Consider the following 23,587-nt stretch of genomic DNA (forward strand, 5'->3'; position numbering starts at 1 on the left):
ATAACCCCACCCACATATGACCAAAGCCCCGCCCCCACCCCCACCGGCCCATTGAAAACTGGTCTTGCTTAAAGCCGGTCCCTGGTGCAAAAAAGTTTGCTGACCACTGACTTAGATTACTGGGTGCAGCAGTTGTGATAAAATCACAGTTTTCTCTGCTGCAGGTCCAGCAGAGCTCTGAATGCTGAGCTGTGTATAACCTCGCCCACACCTCTGGTTAGCAGATTTCTGTGTACAATGTATATTGACAGAAAGCTGCTAATCAGTGGTTGGGGCGTGGCTTGACTAGGACGCAGGGTCGGACTGGGCTGGCGGGGTACAGGGAATTTTCCCGGTGGGCCCCGCCCCCTGCTGCAGAGGAGAGGGGGAGAAGAGAACGGAAAAAAAAAAAGAAAAGAGATTTTAAGGGGCACCGGCCCTTTAAAAGCGCAGGCACAGTGTATGCAGGGACACGTGCATGCGGCGTTCATTACCTGAACCGCCGCGGTGCACATCCCAGTGAAGCAGCTGAAGCTGCTCGTCTCCCTTCGCCGGCCGGCGTATGACGTCATCGTCACGCGCCTGCTGTGAAGGAGGCGCGCAACTCAGCAGCTGGAGAAGGAGGACACCACACGGGAGCGGACACACAAGGGGGGCCCTGGCTGGACACACAAGGGGGGGCCCTGGCTGGACACACAAGGGGGAACCCTCATTAGACACACAAGGGGGGCCCTGGCTGGACACACAAGGGGGGGCCCTTGCTGGACACACAAGGGGGAACCCTGGCTAGATACACAAGGGGGGCCCTGGCTGGACACACAAGGGGGAACCCTCATTAGACACACAAGGGGGGCCCTGGCTGGACACACAAGGGGGGGCCCTTGCTGGACACACAAGGGGGAACCCTGGCTAGATACACAAGGGGGGCCCTGGCTGGACACACAAGGGGGAACCCTGGCTGGACACATGAGGGGGGGCCCTGGCTGAACACACAAGGGGGGAGCCTAGCTGGACCCACAAGGGGGAACCCTGGCTGGACACACGAGGGGGAACCCAGGCTGGACACATGAGGGGGAACCCTGGCTGGACACACGAGGGAGAACCCTGGCTGGATACACAAGGGGGGCCCTGGCTGGACACACAAGGAGAAAACCTGGCTGGACACACGAGGGGAGAGCCTGGCTGGACACACAATGGGGGAGCCTATCTGGACACACAAGGGGGAACCCTGGCTGGACACACAAGGGGGGGGCTCAGCTGCACACACAAGGGGGAACCCTGGCTGGACACGCAAGGGGGAGCCCTGGCTGGACACACAAGGGGGAACCCTGGCTGGACACATGAGGGGGAACCCTGGCTGGGCACACAAGGGGGAACCCCAGCAGGACACACAAGGGGGAACCCTGGCAGGACACACAAGGGGGAACCCTGGCTGGACACATGAGGGAGAACCCTGGCTGGACACACGAGGGAGAACCCTGGCTGGACACACGAGGGAGAACCCTGGCTGGACACACAAGGGAGAGCCCTGGCTGGACACACAAGGGGGAACCCTGGCTGGACACACAAGGAGGGGCACTGGCTGGACACAAAAGGGGGGGCCCTAGCTGGACACACAAGGGGGAGCCTAGCTGGACACACAAGGGGGAACCCTATCTGGACACACAAGGGGGGGCCCAGCTGGACACAAAAGGATGAATACTGGCTGGACACACAAGGAGGAACCCTGGCTGGATACAAGAGGGGGAACCCTGGCAAGACACACGTGGGGGAACTGGACACACAAGGGGGAACCCTGGCTGGACACACAAGGGGGAGCCTTGCTGGACACACAAGGGGGAGCCCTGGCTGGACACACAAGGCGGAACCCTGGCTGGACACACGAGGGGAGAGCCTGGCTGGACACATGAGGGGGAACCCTGGCTGGACACATGAGGGAAAACCCTGGCTGAACACACGATGGGGGGCCCTGGCTGGACACACTAGGGGTGAGTCTGGCTGGACACATAGGGGGAGGGGCAGGCTTAACACATTGAGGCCAGGATGCATATATGGGGGCAGGCTGGACACATGGAAGCCAGGACGGATATATGGGGGGGCAGGCTGGACACATGGAGGCCAGGATGGATATATGGGGGGGGCAGGCTGGCCACATGGAGGCCAGGATGGATATATGCGGGGGGCAGGCTGAACACATGGAGGCCAGGGTGGATATATGGGGGGCAGGCTGGCCACATGGAGGGCAGGATGGATATGTGGGGGGGCTGGATGGACACATGGAGGCCAGAGTGGATATATGGGGGGGCAGTCTGGACACATGGGGGGTTAGGACAGATATATGGGGGGGCAGGCTGGAAACATGGAGGGCAGGATTGATATGTGGGGGGGGCAGGCTGGACACATGGAGGCCAGGATGAATATATGGGGGGGCAGGATGGCCACATGGATGCCTGGATGGATATGTGGGGGGGGCAGGGTGGCCACATGGAGGCCTGGATGGATATGTGGGGGGGCAGGTTGGACACATGGAGGCCAGAGTGGATATATGGGGGGGCAGCCTGGACACAAAGGGGGACTAGGACAGATATATAGGGGGCAGGCTGGAAACATGGAGGACAGGATGGATATGTGGGGGGGCAGGCTGGACACATGGAGGTCAGGATGAATATATGGGGGGCAGGCTGGACACATGGAGGCCAGGATGGATATTTGGGGGGCAGGCTGGACACATGGGAGGCTAGGATGGATATGTGGGGGGGAAGGCTCAATATATGTGGGCTAGGATAAATATATGGAGAGGCCATGCTGGACATATGGGGGCCAGAAGGGATATATGGGGGGGTGTCAGGAGGGATATATGCAGGGGCGAACGGCAGGATGGACATATGAGGGGGCACGCTGGACACATGGAGGCCAGGATGGATATGTAGGGGGGCAGGCTGGACACATGGAGGCCAGGATAGATATATGGTGGTGCAGGCTGGACACATGAAGGTTAGGATGGATATATATAGGGGGGCAGGCTGGACATATGGGGTGCTAGGACGGATATATGGGAGGGAACAGGATGGACACATGGAGGCCAGGACAGATATATGAGGGGGCAGGCTGGACACATGGAGGCCAGGATGGATATGTAGGGGGACAGGCTGGCCACATGGAGGCCAGGATGGATATGTAGGGGGGCAGGCTGGACACATGGAGTTCAGGGTGGACATATGGGGGGGGCAGGGAGGACATATGTGGCGCTAGGATGGATATATGGGAGGGAGCAGGCTGGACACATGGAGGCCAGGATGAATATGTGGGGGGGCAAGCTGGACACATGGAGTCCAGAATGAATATATGGGGGGGACAGGATGGACACATGGAGGCCAGGATGGATAGGTAGGGGGGTAGGCTGGACACATGGAGGCCAGGATGGATATGTGGGGGGGCTGGATGGACACATGGAGGCCAGAGTGGATATATGGGGGGGCAGTCTGGACACATGGGGGGTTAGGACAGATATATGGGGGGCATGCTGGAAACATGGAGGGCAGGATTGATATGTGGAGGGGGGGTAGGCTGGACACATGGAGGCCAGGATGAATATATGGGGGGGCAGGCTGGCCACATGGAGGCCAGGATGGATATGTGGGGGGGCAGGATGGCCACATGGAGGCCAGGATGGATATGTGGGGGGGCAGGTTGGACACATGGAGGCCAGAGTGGATATATGGGGGGGCAGCCTGGACACAAAGGGGGACTAGGACAGATATATAGGGGGGCAGGCTGGAAACATGGAGGACAGGATGGATATGTGGGGGGGGCAGGCTGAACACATGAAGGTCAGGATGAATATATGGGGGGCAGGCTGGACACATGGAGGCCAGGATGGATATTTGGGGGGGCAGGCTGGACACATGGGAGGCTAGGATGGATATGTGGGAGGGAAGGCTCGATATATGTGGGCTAGGATAAATATATGGAGAGGCCATGCTGGACATATGGGGGCCAGAAGGGATATATGGGGGGGTGTCAGGAGGGATATATGCAGGGGCGAACGGCAGGATGGACATATGAGGGGGCAGGCTGGACACATGGAGGCCAGGATGGATATGTAGGGGGGCAGGCTGGACACATGGAGGCCAGGATAGATATATGGTGGTGCAGGCTGGACACATGAAGGTTAGGATGGATATATATAGAGGGGCAGGCTGGACATATGGGGTGCTAGGACGGATATATGGGAGGGGGCAGGCTGGACACATGGAGGCCAGGACAGATATATGAGGGGGCAGGCTGGACACATGGAGGCCAGGATGGATATGTAGGGTGGCAGGCTGGACACATGGAGGCCAGGATGGATATGTAGGGGGGCAGGCTGGACACATGGAGGTCAGGGTGGACATATGGGGGGCCAGGGAGGACATATGGGGCGCTAGGATGGATATATGGGAGGGAGCAGGCTGGACACATGGAGGCCAGGATGAATATGTGGGGGGGGAAGCTGGACACATGGAGTCCAGAATGAATATATGGGGGGGCAGGATGGACACATGGAGGCCAGGATGGATATGTAGGGGGGTAGGCTGGACACATGGAAGCCAGGATGGATATATGGGGGGGCAGGCGGGAAACATGGAGGCCAGAATGGATATGTGGGGGGGCAGGCTGGCCACATGGGGGGCTAGGATGGTATGGGAGGGGGCAGGTTCGATACACGTGGGCTAGGATAAATATATGGAGTGGTCTCACACTGGACATATGGGGGCCAGAAGGGATATATGGGGGGTGTCAGGCTGGATATATGCAGGGGGGCAGGATGGATATATAGCGGGGCAGGCTGGACACATGGGGGGCTAGGATGGATATATGGGAAGGGGAAGGCTTGATACACGTGGGCAAGGATAAATATATGGAGGTGCCAGGCTGGACAGGGGACTTAATTACTGTTTTGGGGCCAGATTGAGGAACATACTGTACTTTATTAGTTTATGGTGGCCAGTGGGGAACATTATTACTTTAGAGTCCAATTAGGGACATTATTACTTCTGTAATATAATTTACTTTTTAGGAAATTGTTTTCCATGGGATGGGACAAAAGAGGGGTCCTGTTACTGTGCAGGGCGGCACTATATTGCTTTTTTTCTTCAACTTGTGTAGTGTAGAAGTCAGGGGGGAAAAGTGGGAATATGCTCTAGAAGAGATCAGTTATTGATAATGGTGTGTTATTTTTTGCAAAGATGATTCCTGGCTGGAAGAAGTGATTGCTGTCTGTGCCTGATGAAGAAGAAAAGCGAAGAAGAAGGACTTCACCTAGAGACGCCACTGGTGATAATGGTGGTAATAATAAATTATAAATCTATGAAAATGAATAAATGAAAGTCAGACATTGCTTCCACAGAATTAAAAAAAAAATAAACTCATAAAATAGGCCTGAAGAGAAATGATGGTCTTCTTAATTTAATATTTTGTTGAACAACCTTTTGAGGCAATCACTGCAATCAAACGATTCCTGTAACTGTCAATGAGATTTCTGCACCTCTCGACAGGTATTTTGGTCCACTCCTCATGAGAAAACTGCTCCAGTAGTCTCATGTTTGAAGATTGCCTTTTCCAGACGGCAGGTTTCAGCTCTTTCCAAAGATGCTCAATAGGATTTAGGTCAGGGCTCATAGAAGGCCACTTCAGAATAGGTATTCTTGGGTGTTTTTAGCTGTGTGTTTTGGGTCGTTATCCTGTTGCAAGACCCATGACCTGCGACTGAGACCAAGCTTTCTGACACTGGGCAGCACATTTCTCTCTAGAATCCCTTGATCGTCTTGAGATTCATTGTACCCTGCACAGATTCAAGACACCCTGTGCCAGATGCAGCAGAGCAGCCCTAGAACATAACAGAGCCTGCCCCACATTTCACAGTAGGGACAGTGTTCTTTTCTTGAAATGCTTCATTTTTCCGTCTGTGAATATAGAGCTGATGTGCCTTGCCAAAAACTTCCATTTTTGTCTCTTCTGTCCATAGAACATTCTCCCAGAAGCTTTGTGGCTTGTCAACATGTAGCTGGCAAATTCCAGTCTGGCTTTTTATGATTTTTTTTCAACAATAATGTTCTCCTTGGTCGTCTGCCATGAAGTCCACTTTGGATCAAACAATGACTGATGGTGCGATCTGACACTGATGTTCCTTGAGCTTGAAGTTTACCTTTAATCTCTTTAGAAGTTATCCTGGGCTCCTTTGTTACCATTCGTATTATCCGTCTCTTTGATTTGTCATCAATTTTCCTCCTGCGGCCACATCCAGGGAGGTTGGCTACAGTCCCATGGATCTTAAATTTCTGAATAATATGTGCACCTGTATCACAGGAACATCAAGCTGCTTGCAGATGATCTGATAACCTTTACCTTTAACATGCTTGTCTATAATTTTCTTTCTAATCACCTGAGACAACTCTTTCCTTTGCTTCCTCTGGTCCATCTTGAGTGTGGTACACACCATGTCACCAAACAGCACAGTGAGTATCTGTAGCCCTATATACATGCCCACTGACTGATTACATGATTATAGACACCTCTGATGCTAATTAGTGGACACAACTTGATTTAACATTTCCCTTTTGTCACATTATTTTCAGGGGTACCATCATTTCTGTTCAGGCCTATTTCATGAGTTTAATTTTTTTTTAAATTATGTGGAAGCAGGGTTGAAAAGCAATGTCTGACTTTCATTTGTTCATTTTCAAAGATTTTCAATTTATTATTACTTTTGTCAGATTCAAGTTATTTCTGTGACTATTGTGGGTTTTTCTTTCATTAAATGAGGGGTACCAACAATTTTGACCACGTGTATATATAGTATATAGAGAGGTCCTGTATATGTCACTGGTGATCACTGTATTACCTATACACTATATACAGAGCTCCTGTGTATAATGCCACTGGTGATCACTGTATTACCTGTACACTATATTCAGAGCTCCTGTTTATAATGTCACTGGTTATCACTGTGTTACTTGTACACTGACACTATATACAGAGCTCCTGTGTATAATGTCGCTGGTGGTAATAACAGTGTTGTTAGTATTGTGGTTTGTATTCATGATCAGTATTATAGTATTAGTAGTGTAGTAGTAGGTCACTATATGGTGGTAATATGTGATCTGGTCATGGTGTGACCGTATTTGTTCCTTGCATGTGGTATTATTCGGTCACTATGTGATAGTAATATGTGATCTAGTCAAGGTGTGGCGATATTTGTCCCTTTTGTATGTGGCATTATTGGTGTTGATATAGTGGACTGTGTTGTGTATGGCGGTCAGTTTGTTCTCGCTGATATTAACTAGGAAAAGATTTTTTTCCATTAGGCCACAGCCCTGCCATCAGTATTTGGTCAGTATTCTGTCAGTATTTTTTCTCAGGAGTGGCTGCCAAAACAAGGAGTCAGTGATAAATGCAGAATTGATGCACTTGTTTATATTATATAAACCAGCCAAGGCCAGAGACTTGTTATAAAAATCTCAAATTGATACAGCAAACAAGTACATATAAAATATAACTTTTATTAATTAAAATTAAAAACGTGTAGTGCTAGATGCCCATATGGTGTATAATACACACCATGATTAAAAAGGTGCTACAACCTTAAACCTGAAAAATGTCAGATAGTATATATCTATCACAAACAAGGCTCAACAAAATTAAAGCACTATCAGGTCAAGCATAGGTAAGAATCCAGAAGGTACTAAGCTATAAAGTCCAAAAAAGCCTTACGTAGAGGCAATATTGTACCAGAGTACACATCAACAGTAATAAATATAACAATAAATTCGGTGATCATACCGGAATACGCATGTACCCATAAACATAACAAGCCATTGTCCAAACAGTAGGTATGTGTATATAAATAAATCTATGAGGAACCTTCTATTACCATCCAGGCATTATATCCTCATATGAAAATGGAAACATCTCTCCCGGGGTCTTTTCATATATGTCCCCCCTATATTACAGGTGATCAGTTGATCCACGGAACATGGATGGGTACATGCGTATTCAGGTATGATCACCGAATTTATTGTTATATTTATTACTGTTGATGTGTACTCTAGTTCAATATTGCCTCTACGTAAGGCTTTTTTGGACTTTATAGCTTAGTACCTTCTGGATTCTTAGCTATGCTTGACCTGATAGGGCTTTAATTTTGTTGAGCCTTGTTTGTGATAGATATATACTATCTGACATTTTTCTGGTTTAAGGTTGTAGCACCTTTTTAATCACGGTGTGTATTATACACCATATGGGCATCTAGTACTACACGTTTTTAATTTTAATTAATAAAAGTTATATTTCATATGTACTTGTTTGCTGTATCAATTTGTTTATATTATACCCTTTCTCTGATTGTTCCTCACCTGATTTTGGCTCCCACTCCTGAGAAAAAATACTGACTGATAGTGATAGTGGGGCCGTGGCCTTAGAGATTAAATACTTGGACCAGAGCTGCAGAGATGCACTTACAGGGGTTCCCTGGTGAAAACAAGTAATCACCTCTCCACAGGATCAGTGATAATATTGATTGGTGGGGGTCTGACTGCTGGCACACAATAGGTAGAATGTGGAGCTTTTCTCCCCTTTAGACTGGAGCGACATGTGAGATGCGACCACTGATCCATTCATTCCCTCAGTGGCTGTGAGCGCTGCTCTTTTTTGGAAGCTCCCAAGAGAATGAATGGAGCTGTGGTCAGACGTCCCACCTGTCGCTGCATTTTAAAATGGGGATAAGTGTTCTGTCAGGGATAAAACTTCCCTATTCTTCCGATAGGTGTGTTTTCCAATGTTCGGACCCAAACGATCAATAAGTGATCACCGATCCTGTGGAGCCCATGGATCGGTGGTAACTTGTTTTAACCAAAGAGCTCCTTGTGCAAACTACAGTAATTGTACATCCCAGTTAGTGTCGCCCAATAGATCTGCAGGAGCCGCCAGTCAATGCTCCACTATAACATGGATAGCGGATAACAGATATTTGCATATAGCTGTAGGTGGGCCCCTAGAGTCAATTCCCCCTGTGGGCCCCAGACACCCCAGTCTGACCCTGCTAGGACGCATTATGCCAGTTGTCCTGTAGTGATAATCTCCTGCTGATAAAACACTGATTGAAACAGCAAAGCCCAGCCCAGCAAGTAACACATCACTGGACTCAGGGTCTCTGCTCCTATAACATGGTGCTCTCTCTGCGCTATTGCAATTAAAAATGTACCCGTTTATAACTTAAGTTTTTTAATTCATTTTATATTTTGTATTACTCTTGTGATTCTAATAATGATATTACTAAAATCCCTATGCCTAAATCTGTTGATACAGAAGAAGACAAAAACCCCAGGACACATTCAGCCAATTTGGGTCACAGGGGAAAAATTCCTTTTTGACCCCAAGAAAAGGGGATCATTCCTAGAACCCTGGATCAAACCTAATTATATTACTAGTTATGTAATTACTATTGCCGCACTAAATGTACTACTATAGGTGTAACATTTTGTCTAATTTAACTGTAACCCACAATGTTATTAGTATTAAAGAAATCGTCCAGCCCTTGTATAAAAGCTGTTATAGTGTCAGTCTGACTGCTCTGACTGTTTAGGTGCTGGAATCGCCTTTCTTCCACCAGTAATGAGTGCCCCCTGGTCCTTAGTATGGTCTTTGGAAGGAATAAGTCATGTGCCAGTCCATTGTACTGACCACACATATATTTATACATGCAAATGAGATCCCTTCTGAGGTCTCGTTTTTCTAAGCCAAACGACATCAACTTTTTCAACCTCTCATCATATGAGAGTCCTCCATCCTTTGCAATAATCTAGTTGCCTTCCTTTGAACTGACTCTAACTTCTGAATATCCTTTTTAAAATGTGGAGCTCAAAACTGGATCCTATATTCCAGATGTGGCCTCACCAGTGATTTATAAAGGGGCAACAGTACGTTGGGATTGCGGGATTTTATTTCTCTTTTTATACATCCTAAAATCTTGTTTGCTTTTGCGGCTGCTGCTTGACATTGAGTACTGCTGCTCCGCTTACTTGTAAGCAGAATGCCCAAGTCCGTCACCTGTTCTGTAGTCCCGAGTATACTCCCATTTAATGTATATGCAGCAATAGGATTACTCCGTCCTAGGTGCATTACTCTACATTTATCTACATTAAACCTCATCTGCCAAGTGTTTGCCCATTCAGTCATCTTATCCAGATTGTTCTGCAATATCGTAATGTCAGGATCAGATTTTAATATCCTACATAGTTTGGTGTCATCAGCAAAGACTGACACTTTAATCTCAATCCCATTCACAAGGTCATTAATAAAGAGGATAAAAAGAATCAGTGCATCCCTGCAGCACCCCACTGCTGACTATATCCCATTTAGAGAATGTACCATTTATGACGACTCTTTGTTTCCTATCATTTAGCCAATTCCTTACCCATCTGCATACAGTTCCACCAAGTCCTTGCTTCTGTAGCTTCAGTATAAGGCTGTGTGCACACGATGCGTTTTTAATGCGTTTCCGCAGCGTTTTTGCAGCTGCGGAAACGCATTAAAAACACATTAAAAACGCATGGTAGGAGGGCAGCAATGTTCCCCAATGATAATTCGCATGTGCTGTGCACATGCTGCGGAAATTTCCGCTGCGGATTATCATTGCGGAAAAAAACGCAGCACTACCAATTATTTTGCGGAAGTGCTGCGTCTTCGCTGCAATTGACTTGCATTAGACGCATGGATTACGCATCACTGTGTATGTAGATGCGTAATCCAAGCGTTCTAATGTGCGGATGGTACCTGGGTGTAGAGGAGAGGAGACTCTCCTCCGGACCCGGGTACCATTAAAAAATCTGTAAAAAAAGAATAAAATAAAAAATAAATGTATACTTACCTTCTGTCGGCCCGCGCACCGCTCCTGCTTGGTTCCCGGCACTTTGGAGTGAGTTGAAGGACCTGCACTGACGTCAGAGTCATGTGACGGGTCACGTGACGCTGACGTCGCCAGGTCTTTCAATTCACTGTTGCGGGCAAGGGAGAACGGAGTGAGCTGGACACCACGGGCCATCGGAGGGTAAGTATACATTTATTTTTTTATTTTTAACACTCTCTCGGGTCACACTATATAAATCCATGCTGTTTGCATGGATTTATATAGTGTGACCTAGTTGTCTCAAGCACTTTTCAAGTGATGCTAATTACTTGGAAAGCGCTTGTCAATTCGCATGTGGAAATGTCAGTGGGTAACCGCTCCATTTCCGCATGTCCCTGGCAGGAAAACGCATGTACAATCCGCATGCTTTTTTTTCTGCCAGGGAGATGCAGAAACGCTCAGGAAAAAATCCTGAGCATTTCTGCATCGTGTGCACATAGCCTAAGGCTGTTATGTGGTACAGTATCAAATGCCTTTGCAAAGTCCAGATAAATCAGATCAGCTGCATTACCAACATCCAGATTTGCACTTACCTCCTCATAGAACCCCAACATGTTGGTTAGACGCGACCTATTTTTCATGAATCCGTGCTGGTTATCATTTATTATATTATTCTCTGTGATATAACTCTGCAGGTCATCTCTTATGATGCCCTCAAAAACTTTACACACTACTGATATCAGACTTACTGGACGATAGTTACCTGGATCCACCTTCTTACCTTTCTTAAATATCGGTAACACATCAGCTATCCTCTAATCCTATGGCACTACCCCTGTTACAAGAGAGTCTAGGAATATGAGATACAGCAGTTTGTCAATTACTGAGCTCAATTCCCTCAGTATCTGTGGATTAATGCCACCTGGGCCAGGGGATTTGTCAAAGTTTAATTTGCTCAGACGCAGGCGTACTTCTATTTGTGTTAAACTAGTTATATCAGGTGGTGAACTTTGTTTTTTGCCCTGTTAAAATATCCCTGGAACAGATGGTTTGTTGGTGAACATGGATGAAAAGTACCTGTTTATTATCTCAGCCTTTTCTTTGTCCTCTACAATTATCTTGTTATTATCGTCTTTTAAGGGGCCGATACCATCTGCTTTTTTCCTTTTGGCATTGATGTATTTATAAAAAATTTGGGGATTTATTTTAATATCGCTGGCGATTTGTTGCTCTGTAGATAACTTTGCTAGCTTGATTTTTTTTTTACATTTCTCATTTAGGTCTTTATACTGCTGCAATGCTCTTTCTGTATTCTTGGCCTTCAAGATTTTGAATGCTCTTTGTTTTTGTCTTATTAAACTTTGTACTGTCTTATTTATCCATAATGGTTTCTTTTTATTCTTGGAAATTTTATTGCCAGAGGGTATAAATTTTCTACAGCATTCTAGTAGTATTTCCTTAAACATGCCTCATTTACGTTTGGTATCCCCAGTTACCATGACATGGTCCCAGTCTACACAATTAAGCACTTCCCTTAATTTGTTGAAATCAGCTTTCCTAAAGTTCCAGGTTTTTGCATTTTCTTTTTGAAATGTTTTATTGAATATTACATTGAAACTTACCATATTATGGTCACTGTTCCCCAAATGCTCCCGGACCTGTAGATCTGAAATTGTATCTATTTGACAGAACCAGATCCAGCAGATTACCTCCCCTGGTTGGTTCATCTACCAGCTGAGAGACGTAATTATCCTGAACTGTGGATAAGAACTTGCAGCTTTTAGCACAACTGGAAGATTCTATGTCCTATTGAATATCTGGATTGTTAAAATCCCCCATAATAAGGACCCTAATATTATTTGCTGCATTTTTAATTTGTTGCAGCATTTCGTCCTCTACCAGTTCATCTATATTATGAGGCTTGTAACAAACTCCAATTAAAAGCTTTCCATTATTGCCATCCCCTTGTATATTTACCTAGACTGACTCAACATTGTCGCAGCTTCCCCCAATGTCATCATTGAGCACAGGTTTTAAGTTGGATCTTACGAAAATACACACCCCTCCACCTTTTTTGTCTTTCATGTTCTTTCTAAATGTAGAATATCACTTCATGTTTATCACCCAATCATGGCTTTCATCCAGACAGGTTTCCGTAATGCCCACCACATCGTATTCTGTGACCGACATAAGAGTCTCCAGTTCAGCCATTTTCTTTGCAAGACTTCTTGCATTTGCCAGCAGACATTTAATACTATTAGCACTTTTATTGCTCCTACTCAGCTCCCTACTTTCCTCGTGTATCCCAGCCCCCTAGATCCTCACTCTCTCTGTCTACTCTATCTATCCCCTTATTAACTCGACTACCCTCCCCCCAGATACTAGTTTAAAAGCTCCTCCATCCATCTGATCATTTTTTCCCCAAGCAATGCTGCACCCTCCCCATTGAGATGCAGCCCATCCCCTCCATAGAGCCTGTAGCCGACAGCGAAGTCGGCCCAGTTCACCATGAACCCAAACCCTTCCTTCCTACACTAATTTGTAAGCCACTTATTTATCTCCCTAAGCTCCCGCTGTCTTTCTAATGATGCTCATGGCACCAGCAGTATTTCTAAAAACACCACCTTGGAGGTCCTGGCCTTCAGCTTCTCTCCTAGCTCCCTGTAATCATTTTTAAGGACCTTTCACCCTCTAACTTTGTCATCGGTACCAATGTGTACCATGACCAGTGGGTTTTCCCCAGCCCCACCCAGCAATCTGTCTATCAGATCCGCAATATGCCAAACTTGGAGACATTTTCCCTTTATGAGATGTGCACAATGTCAGATAGGCTTAGCTTCATTTATGTGAATAAGGCTGAGGTGCAATGCCATGCACAAACTTCGGACAGGTGTGGTGCTAATTTTGTAAGATTTTTTTATTAAATCCTGTTCAACTTTTCAAAAAAAAGTATTATCACCAGCCCATTTAATTTATAATGCAGTCTTGCAGAGGTTGGACATGTCATTTCTATATTAACAAAGACCTTTTAACATAATTTAGTGGTTCTTACCAGTATATTGTTGTTAAAGGTTTAGCAGTGATCTCTTCATTTGTGATTGCAGTCTTCCTCATAGAAAAAACTGGTGGAGGATCATGTGACCCAGTCAGTCCATCAGCCTCCTCCAATTAAAAAACACTGTGAATTGGAAATATGTCAATTGGGTGAGGCTGATGATCAGATCTGGTCACATGATCCTCCATCAGCAGCTATTTTATGGACAGTAGAGTTATGCCTTCTATGAGGAAGGCTGCATTGTGTAGAAGGAAAATCTCTAATTTCTATTTATAAGTATATGTCGCAATATCCTGTCCCCAACACATCTGATAAAGGAAATCTGTCCGCAGGCTTTCGCTGTATAATCTGAAGACAGCATGAGGGAGGAGTTAAAATACAGATTACAGCGATGCCTCTCTTATCAAGTTCTGGTTTTGTTAGCTTACAATGATTGTTTTAGCACCAGGAGTTTATCATTGCTGTGACTAGCTGGTCTTGTGAGCCCTGGTCCCACGCGCCCTCTCTTGTGATAAGCAGCTCACTGTCTATGGATATTTTATATATATAACCTGGTGTGGGTGGGGTTAGCTTTCTCAGCTTTGCTTCATGCTAAATCTGAAAACTTTGATTGTGTCAGAACGGCCACACCCAGTAATTTAAGTGATAAATTGTTAGATTCAGATTCTCTTTATCCACACCAGACTGCTTTCAGATGAGGTAGCAAAAACCTGCTGATAGATTCCCTTTATATAAGGATAAGGTGGAGAACTAGCACTTATTGTACATTTAAAGGAGTTGTCCAATACTTGGACGACCCCTTCTCAATCCCTATGTTTCCCTCTTGTAACATAATAATACCTACACTAACCTCTAGTGCCGGCACCGTTCCAGCAATGTTAGTGTGGCACCCCAGGAGTCCGGTTGCCACAGTGGCATTGCCTCCCTCACAGGAGGTGATGCCATGCCTGGAAGCAAGCAGGGGTCCCCTAGTCAGGTATACTGACATGAAACACTTTCCTGGCTCCAGACCAGCAAGGGGAGCTCCTCCCCTTAGCAACTGGGATCTGGAGGCGGGGTTAGTTGGTGTGAGGAGAGCAGAGAACAATTGAAGTCAGGACTTTGAAGAGAAAAGACCTAGAGAGTGGAGATGCGTGGCAGTTCACCCCTGAGGAGAGGAGCACGGAAGGACCGGACACAGGAGTCCGAGAATGGGGCACCGAAGGCCCAGCAGCAGAAACCGGAGGGCAGGAGACTGTAGGTCTCCTGGCCCCACCAGACGCCCGGAGGCTCAGCAGCACCGCAGGGCCCAGCACCACCACGTGGGAGCGACGCATCAGCAAGGCCCAAGCTGCCTGCCATACGGGTGAGCACAAGGACGTTTTACTCAGGGACAAGGGCCACAGGACAGCTACGAGCAGCAGGGCCAGAGAGATTAGTGCAAAAGGGAAGGCCTACTACTCCACCTGGCGAGGTGGATTCCTTACTTGCTTCCAGGCTGCCTGGACTCCCACTTCTAGCCGGCACCCGTGTCCCGGTCTGCCAAATCACCGCAAGTAAAGATAAGAGGAAACCGCCATTGAGCTGTGGACTTATTATTAACTGCGCCATCACCCCTGCACTACAACGCCCAGCATCACCTATAACATCTACAACATTTCTGCACTGCCCTGGAGCTAAGCTCTACCTGTTGAGAGCCAAACCAACTCTGCTGCATTAAATACCAGCTTCAGAGGACCTGTGCTGCAGCGGCGGCTACCTATAGCCGCATACCACAGGTGGCGTCACAAACTGCATACATAAGAACTACAAATATTCCCCTTTTTACTGACCGTCCTGGGTCACGGACCGGGTCACCGCCACTGTGACATCACCCCTAGCAACGACCGGCCCGGCACCGAGTACCCCACGGCCCAGGGGGTGCGTCATTAGCATTGACTGCTCTCTCACTTCCTCTGGAGGGATGTAATTCATCCAAAGGAGGGGAGAGTAAAGCCAGTGCTGATTGGCCCCAGGAAACACGTGACAATGATCCGCGGGAGAGCCAGTCCTGACACTGCTGGAACACTGCCTTAAAGAAAAGTGAGTATAGATGTCAATATTTTGCAAAGAGGAAACATAGAGATTGAGAAGGAGTTATCCGAGCAGTGGACAACCCATTTAATAACACACCAATAATTTAGTAAGTTTGTAAACAGTGCTCAAAAGCAGAATTGGTTGTGGTGGGCCCAGATATACATGAGGACTGATTTTAGAAAAATCTTGTTTACTGATGAGTGCCGTTCAACTCTGGATGGTCCAGATGGATGGAGAAGTGGATGGATGATGGATGGCCACCATTACCCAACAAGGCTGCGACGTCAGCAAGGAGGTGGCTGGGTCAGGTTTTGGGCCGGAATCATGGGGTGAGAGCTGATAGACCTCTTTAGGATCTCTGAAGGTGTGAAAATGACTGACCACTTTATTCCATGTTCCAAAAAGAAGAACCATGCCATCCATAGCAAAATCATCTTCATGCATGACAATGCACCATCTCATGCTGCAAAGAATACCTCTGAGTCATTGGCTGCTATGGGCATAAAATGAGAGAAACTCATGGTGTGGCCACCATCGTCCCCTGACCTTAACCCTATTAAGAACCTTTAAGGTATCGTAAAAAAAAAAACATCTATGAGGGTGGTAAGCAGGTCACATCGAAACAGCAGCTCTGGGAGGCTATTCTCACATCTTGCAAGAAACTATCCAAAACTCACAGGTTCAATAGATTCAAGAATTGTGAAGGTGATATCAAAGAAGGGTTTGTATGTTAACATGTAACTTGACCTTTTAAGATGTTTTTGATTGAAAAAGTGCTTTTAATTTCAGTATGAGAGCTATAATTTCTCTATATGAGAGCTGACACCCTGCAGCAATGCCCACGATCAGTGCTAGCACTGATCGCGGGCATTTAACCCCTCTGATGCCACTGTCAATAGTGACATCAACATCGAGAAGCATCGCAGAGGGTGTGAGCTCCCTGACTGCTCCCATCAGCACAACGCAATGGAGATTGTATTGTTCTGATGGTCTTCATGGTGACCCTGGGCTGAAAGATGGCCACGGGGTCACTCAGGGACGGTGGCCTGTCAGCTCATGCTCAGAGCAGAACCTAACACGCCTCCTCCCTGCCTGTGAGACGCTGCTCTGATGCCCTGCAGAAGCATTGCAGAGTATCAGATCAGCGATCAGGGCAAGGAAAGATGATGTCTAAGGTTGAGCGAGTATGTTCTGTCCTATTATGCTCGGGCCGAGCTGCGAGTATTTACAGCTGCTCAGTGATAAGGTTAAATCGCTCTTGTGTGCATGATTTGCAACTGTTTGACAGCTTTATTACATGTGAGGAATGTGTAATAAATAGACATTCCTCCCATGTAATAAAACTGTCAAACAGTTGCAAATCATGCACACGGGAGCGATTCAAACACATCACCGAGCAGATATAAATACTGGGACAATGTAAAAAAGTAAAAAGAAAAAGTTATTAAAAATTGTAAAAATATTTTTTTTAAAAATCCCAAAATGAAGAAAAAAATATATATATTAATCCAATAAAAGCATTTATTTATGTAAAAAAAAAAAAAAATACACATATTTGATATCACCATGTCTGGAACTTACCAACCTCTAAAACTGACCCACTAGTTAACCCCTTCAGTGAACACAGTAAAAAAAAAAAAACGAGGCAAAAAAACTATGCTTTATCATCATACTGCCGAACAAAATGTCCAATAAAACGCGATCAAAAAGACAAATGTCAATAAAAATGGTAGCGCTGAAAACGTCATCTTGTCCCACAAAAAACAAGCTGCCACACAGCTCCATCAGCGGAAAACTAAAAAAGTCATAGCTCTCAGAATAAAGTGATGCAAAAATAATTATTTTTTCTTTAAAATAATTTTTATTATGTAAAAGCGACAAAACATAAAAAAAATATAAATGTAATATCGTTGTAATCGTATTGGCCCGAAGAATAAACCTGCCTTATCAATTTTACCACACGCAGAATGGCATATTAAAAAATAAAAAAAAGCGATTCCTGATTTGCTGTTTTTTGTTCATTCTGCCTCCCCATAAATCAGAATAGAAAGCGATAAAAAAAACTTTATGTGCTCAAAAATGATACCAATAAAAACAACAACTCATCCCACAAAAATGAAGTCATTACGTGACTGTTGGCCAAAATATGGAAAAATCATAGCTATCTAAATATGGGGATGTAAAAACTTGGTTTTGAAATAAAAAGCGTATTTTAGTGTGTGACAGCTGCCAAACATAAAAAAACTATATAAATCTGGTATCTCTGTAATCGTACCAATCCAAAGAATAAAGTAATCCAATCACTTATATCACACGAGAAACAGAGTAAAAAAAAATAAAACCAATTTATCACCTTCTGTTGACTTGTTCATTTTGCTTCCCAAAGATCGCAGTAAGGCTCGGCTCACATTTATCCTGCGCTGAGCACTTACATTGGAGTTTCCGTGTAAATCTCTGAAATACGTGATTCAGATAGAACCCCCGGTGGAAGATTTCCTATAATGAGGCAGATGGAGGCACCGTGGATGTTGTCTGACCTGTAATCTGGCGGTGTCCATCTTTTTAGGCGTGCATAACAGCGCGGTCTGCCGTAGTTTTGTGCACTTTTGAAAAGAAGGACACCACTGAATAGAGTTCAGACGGAGTCCAGAGTAACTTTGCTGCCTCATTATAGTGAATGGATCCTTCTGAGGTTTCATCTGAATCACGTCACTTGAAGATTTAAATGGAAACCCCAAAGTAAGTGCTCAGCATAGAGCGCCGGATAAATGTTATCCAAAATGTTATGTAAAAAGTTCCCAAAAAAAGCTTCAACTCAATCCACAAAAAAAGCAAGTCCCCATTCAGATCTGTTATCTGTCAACAGAAATATAGGGGGCTTCTATGCCACTGGTAATACAAAGTCTCTGGAAAAGCTTCCGGAAGAAATTCAGCAACTTCTGCACTTCCAATTCCAAATGTCTCTCTCCCTTCTGAGTCCCAATGTGCCTAAATTACATTTAGCATCCACATGTTTGGCATTTCTGAAGTGATGAGAGCCTGCCTAATTTACGGGTGCGTGTCTCCAGAAGCATAAGCTGGTCACTATAACATACTGATCACTACAATGGCAATTTGCAATTTTCACTCAGCAACATTCACTACTGCTGTTTCTGTAAAACACCAATGGAGCCAAAATCATCACTACACCTATAGATAAATTCCCAAAGGGGTACAGTTTTCAAAATGGGGTCACATAAGAGGGGGTTCTGTTTTCCAGCACTTAAGGTCTCTGTGTATGGAGTCCGCAAACTATTCTAGGAAAATATGTGCTCCAGGAGGCAAATATCACTCCTTTCCTCTCAAGTCTCGCCATGTGGCTAAGCAGAACTGTACAGCCACATATGAGGTATTTCTACATTCTGAATAAATTGTGGGGCAAATTTTGGTGCCATTTTACCCATTTCCCAGTGTGAACATGTAATATCTGGGGCAAAATCAACATTTTGTTGGTAAAAATTTTATTATTTTTTCTTCACTGCCCAATTATATAAAATTCTGTGACACACCTATGGTGACAATATGATCATTGCACCCCTAGATGAATTCATTGAGAGGTGTAGTTTGTAAAATGTGGTCATTTATGGTGGTTCTGCAGGGGCTCTACCAATGTGATATGACTCCCTCAAACCATTCTAGCAAAATCTGAACTCTACTATGGTGCTTCTTCTCTTTTAAGCTTTGCACTGTGCCTCAAAAGTAGTTTTTGAACACATATGGGGTATCGGTGTACTCAGGAGAAATTGAACAACAAATTTTGGGGTCTATTTTCTCCTGCTATCCTTGTGAAAATGAAAAGATTTGGGGCTAAAACAACTTTTTTGTTGGAAAAATCCACTGTTTAGGCACATCGAGGCACTCCAAAAGCAACGTGACACCCACAGACCATTCCAACAAATTCTGCATTCCAAAAGTCACTACTTTTCTGAGCCCTGTCATGCACCCAAACGGTAGTTTTTTTCCCACATATGGTGTATCATTGTACTCAGGATAAATTGCACCAATAATTGTATGGTGCGATTTCTCCTGTTACCCTTGTGAAAATGCAAAATGTGGGGCTAAAAACCATTGTTGTGGGAAAAAATGTGATTCTTTTTTTATTCTCATGGCTCAACGTTATAAACTTCTGTGAAGCACCTGGGGGTTCAAGGTGCTCACCATACATCTATATAAGTTCCTGGAGGGGTCTAGTTTCCAAAATGGTGTCACTTGTGGGGGGTTTCTACTGTTTAGGCACATCAGGGGCTTTCCCAATGCGATATGGCATCTGATAACTATTCCAGCAAATTTTGCATTCAAAGAGTCAAGTGGCGCTTCTTTTCTTCCAAGCCCAGCCGTGCGTCCAAACAGTAGTTTTCCTCCACATATTGGGTATCGGGGTACTTTGGAGAAATTCAACAACAAATCGTATGCTGCACTTGGTATCACAGATCCTAGAAGGGTGTATTTATGGATTCCTCCACAAGAGGACCCCATAACCATTCACACATCTCCGCCTTCCACCTCAGACCACCAGAGGGAGCCCGTTAGGGATAGATAAATAGGGAAGGTGGGGCCAGGCAGCAGTTAGTTTGGTCTAGACTGGAGTCAGAGTGAGTTGGAGTCGACAGAGAGCAAACCTGTTGAGAGAGTTCCTGCAGAGTGAGACACAGAAAGAGGTCAGTCTGCAGTGGAGCACAGTCCAGACCTAGAGCAGTGAGCTTTAGGTGTGCCGGCGCCATAAGATCGGTGAAGCGCGGCAAGCTGCCGTTAGTGTGAGTAGCCTAGTGAGGGCCCGAGTAGGCCGAAGGCAAGTGGAGAATTAGTACATTGAGGGGGCAGAGGAGCATAACTGGCTCTCCCTGAAGAAATTACCGGACACCGGGTCCGAAGCTTACCGGGATCTCCACGACCCAGTAAGATATAACCGGAATCCCTGGAGAACTACAAGTCCCAGGATTGCTAAAGTGCTGATACGTAACAGAGCCGGGAGACACATAGGCCCGCAGCTAAGGTGCATGTACTCCAAGAAAAGGCCCTACCACAAGGTCAGCCAGCGCAGGACAGAGACAAAGTTAAGCCTAGCTCCAGGCAGGTCAGAAACTTACTACGCAAAAGCCAGAAGCCGGAGGCCCAAAACCCGCTCATTGGGGAGGATCCTGACATGCACCCTTCACCCTACAGTGCTCCGGGTCGTGCCTGAATTTCCAGGTAAAAGGTACTGAAGTGACTATCGTGTCTGTCCTGGTTCTTGCTCTGACCCGGCTGGGTCTCGTCTGTCCTGCGTACCCCGTCATACACTGCCCTGATGCCTAGCTCCACCTGTGGGGAGCTATACCATCAAGCTGCCTTATCATCGGCCTCAGTGGACTGTGCAGCGCTGGTGATCTTCACCAGAAGCCACGGGTGGCATCACGAACTCTTTTATAAACTTAAAAAATTATCCACCCTTTTTAAGGAGAGACCCCAGGGTACGGGCCCGGGAGCCGACCACCGCGACATCCCTAAAGGCCAGGCTAAAGGCCCGGGTACCGAGTCATCCCCATTCCCCTGGGTGAGTCACATTTTCTCCCGTTACCTTGTGAAAGCAAAAAAAATGGGGATCAAAAAATAATTTGTGGGAAAAATGTGATTTTTTATTTTCACGGCTCCATGTTATAAACTTCTGTGAATCACCTGGGGGATCCAGGTGCTCAACATACATCAGGAAAAATTGCACAACAAATTGTATGATGCATTTTCTCCTGTTACCCTTGTGATATAAAAAATGTTGGTCTAAAGTAAAATTTTTGTGAAAAAAGTTAAATGTACATTTTTTCCTTCCACATTCTGTGTAGCACCCAAACAGTTAATAAACTTCTTTAATGGGGTTTTGAACACCTTGAGGGGAAAAGTTTTTGGAATGGTGTCAATTTTGGGTATTTTCTGTCATATAGACTCCTCAAAGTCACTTCAAATGTTATGTGGTCCCTAAAAAAATGGTTTTGTAAATTTTGTTGGAAAAATGAGAAATCGCTGGTCAAATTTTAACCCTTCTAACTTCCTAACAAATAAACATATGTTTCAAAAATTGTGCTGATGTAAAGTAGACATGTGGGACTTGTCACTTATTAACTATTTTCTGTGACATAACTCTCTGATTTAAGAGCATAAAAATTCAAAGTTTGAAAATTGCAAAGTTTTAAAAATTTTCACCAAATTTCCAATTTTTTCACTAATAAACACAAGTCATATCGAAGAAATTTTACCCCCATCATGAAGTACTATACATCACAAAAAACGTTCTCAGAATCAATGGGAGTCATTGAAGCATTCCAGAGTTATTACCTCATAAAGTGACACTGGTCAGAATTGAAAAAATTGGCCTGGTCATGAAGGTGAAAACAGTCTTGGGGGTCAAGGGGTGAAGAGATATACGTTTCTAAATAAAATTGATGTAAATTACTTCAGTTAGCAACATATGAAAGGAGTTTTCTGGTTTTGGAAATCACTGTCTCCTGGCTGCAGTTTGTTTTATAAAAAAAAAAGCGGTTCTTTTCTCCCTTGTTAAATGAACTGCAGCGGAGGACAAGAGTTTCCAAAACTGGAAAACCCTTTAAGAATGGTATGTGAAATGCCAGTGTCAATAAATTCTCTATGATGAGTCAAAAGATAACATACACATTAGATAATTGTGGGTTGAACCACTGTCTTTTCCAACTCTCACTGTTCATTAATGTGTTATCAAAAAGGAGAGTAGGTTTTTAAGGGACTGTTGTGGCCGCTCTAGCAAGAGAATAAAAGTACTACTGCTTATCTCCCCAGCATCATCTGTCTGGGAAAAGTTAGGAGGCATTTTTTTGTCCTTAACCTTTTTTTGTAACCGTTTTGTTAATGTTTCCTGAATATTTTGTTGAGATTTTCCTGATATGTTTTCTGTAACCATTTTGTTAGCATTTTTAAAAGCCTTTTTTGTAAAACCATTAAGCAATGAATAAAATGTGTACGAAATGCTCAAAAGATTCCTAGGTGCCTACTTGTAGCTGTTTTAGCGTTTTGTTAGCATTTTATTGTAAAGTATGGAGCATCTTCATAGCAGAAAACACCTTGACAGGTCACTTGTTTTAAAGTTTTTGAAAACTTGAAGGTGATGAAAAACGCTCAAAGAAACAAACTTAAGAATTGCAAGTCAGTTTTCAATAGAAATGAATAGGAAAGTTCTTTCAAGCCTTTTTTGAGAGATTTTTCAGTCATTTTTCATTGTGGACCCTTTCCAAAATACTCCTCAAAAAACTTTATACCTTCACATTGAGACCCACGAGCTTCAGTTTATGCCACTATTTATAACACGTATCTTCCAACATAGCAGGAAATAATTATAGCTCATATAGAAGCAATCCACAATGAAACCAAGCTCCAGTCAGCTTATCATCAGCAGCAATAAACTACATGGCATAAAATATATTACCTCACACATTGCACTGCGTTATACATGAGGCCAAGACGTTGCAGCTTTTTTTCTTTATTTTTTTTTGCAATTAAGATTTGTATTGATTTTGGTTATTTAATGATAACACATTTTGCAAGAACGCGGTCAATACAAAATTAATTTTCAA

Source organism: Phyllobates terribilis, unplaced genomic scaffold (assembly GCF_046119375.1).
Source record: "Phyllobates terribilis strain yellow unplaced genomic scaffold, ASM4611937v1 Scaffold_11__3_contigs__length_659146591, whole genome shotgun sequence".
NCBI classification, from domain to species: domain Eukaryota; kingdom Metazoa; phylum Chordata; class Amphibia; order Anura; family Dendrobatidae; genus Phyllobates; species Phyllobates terribilis.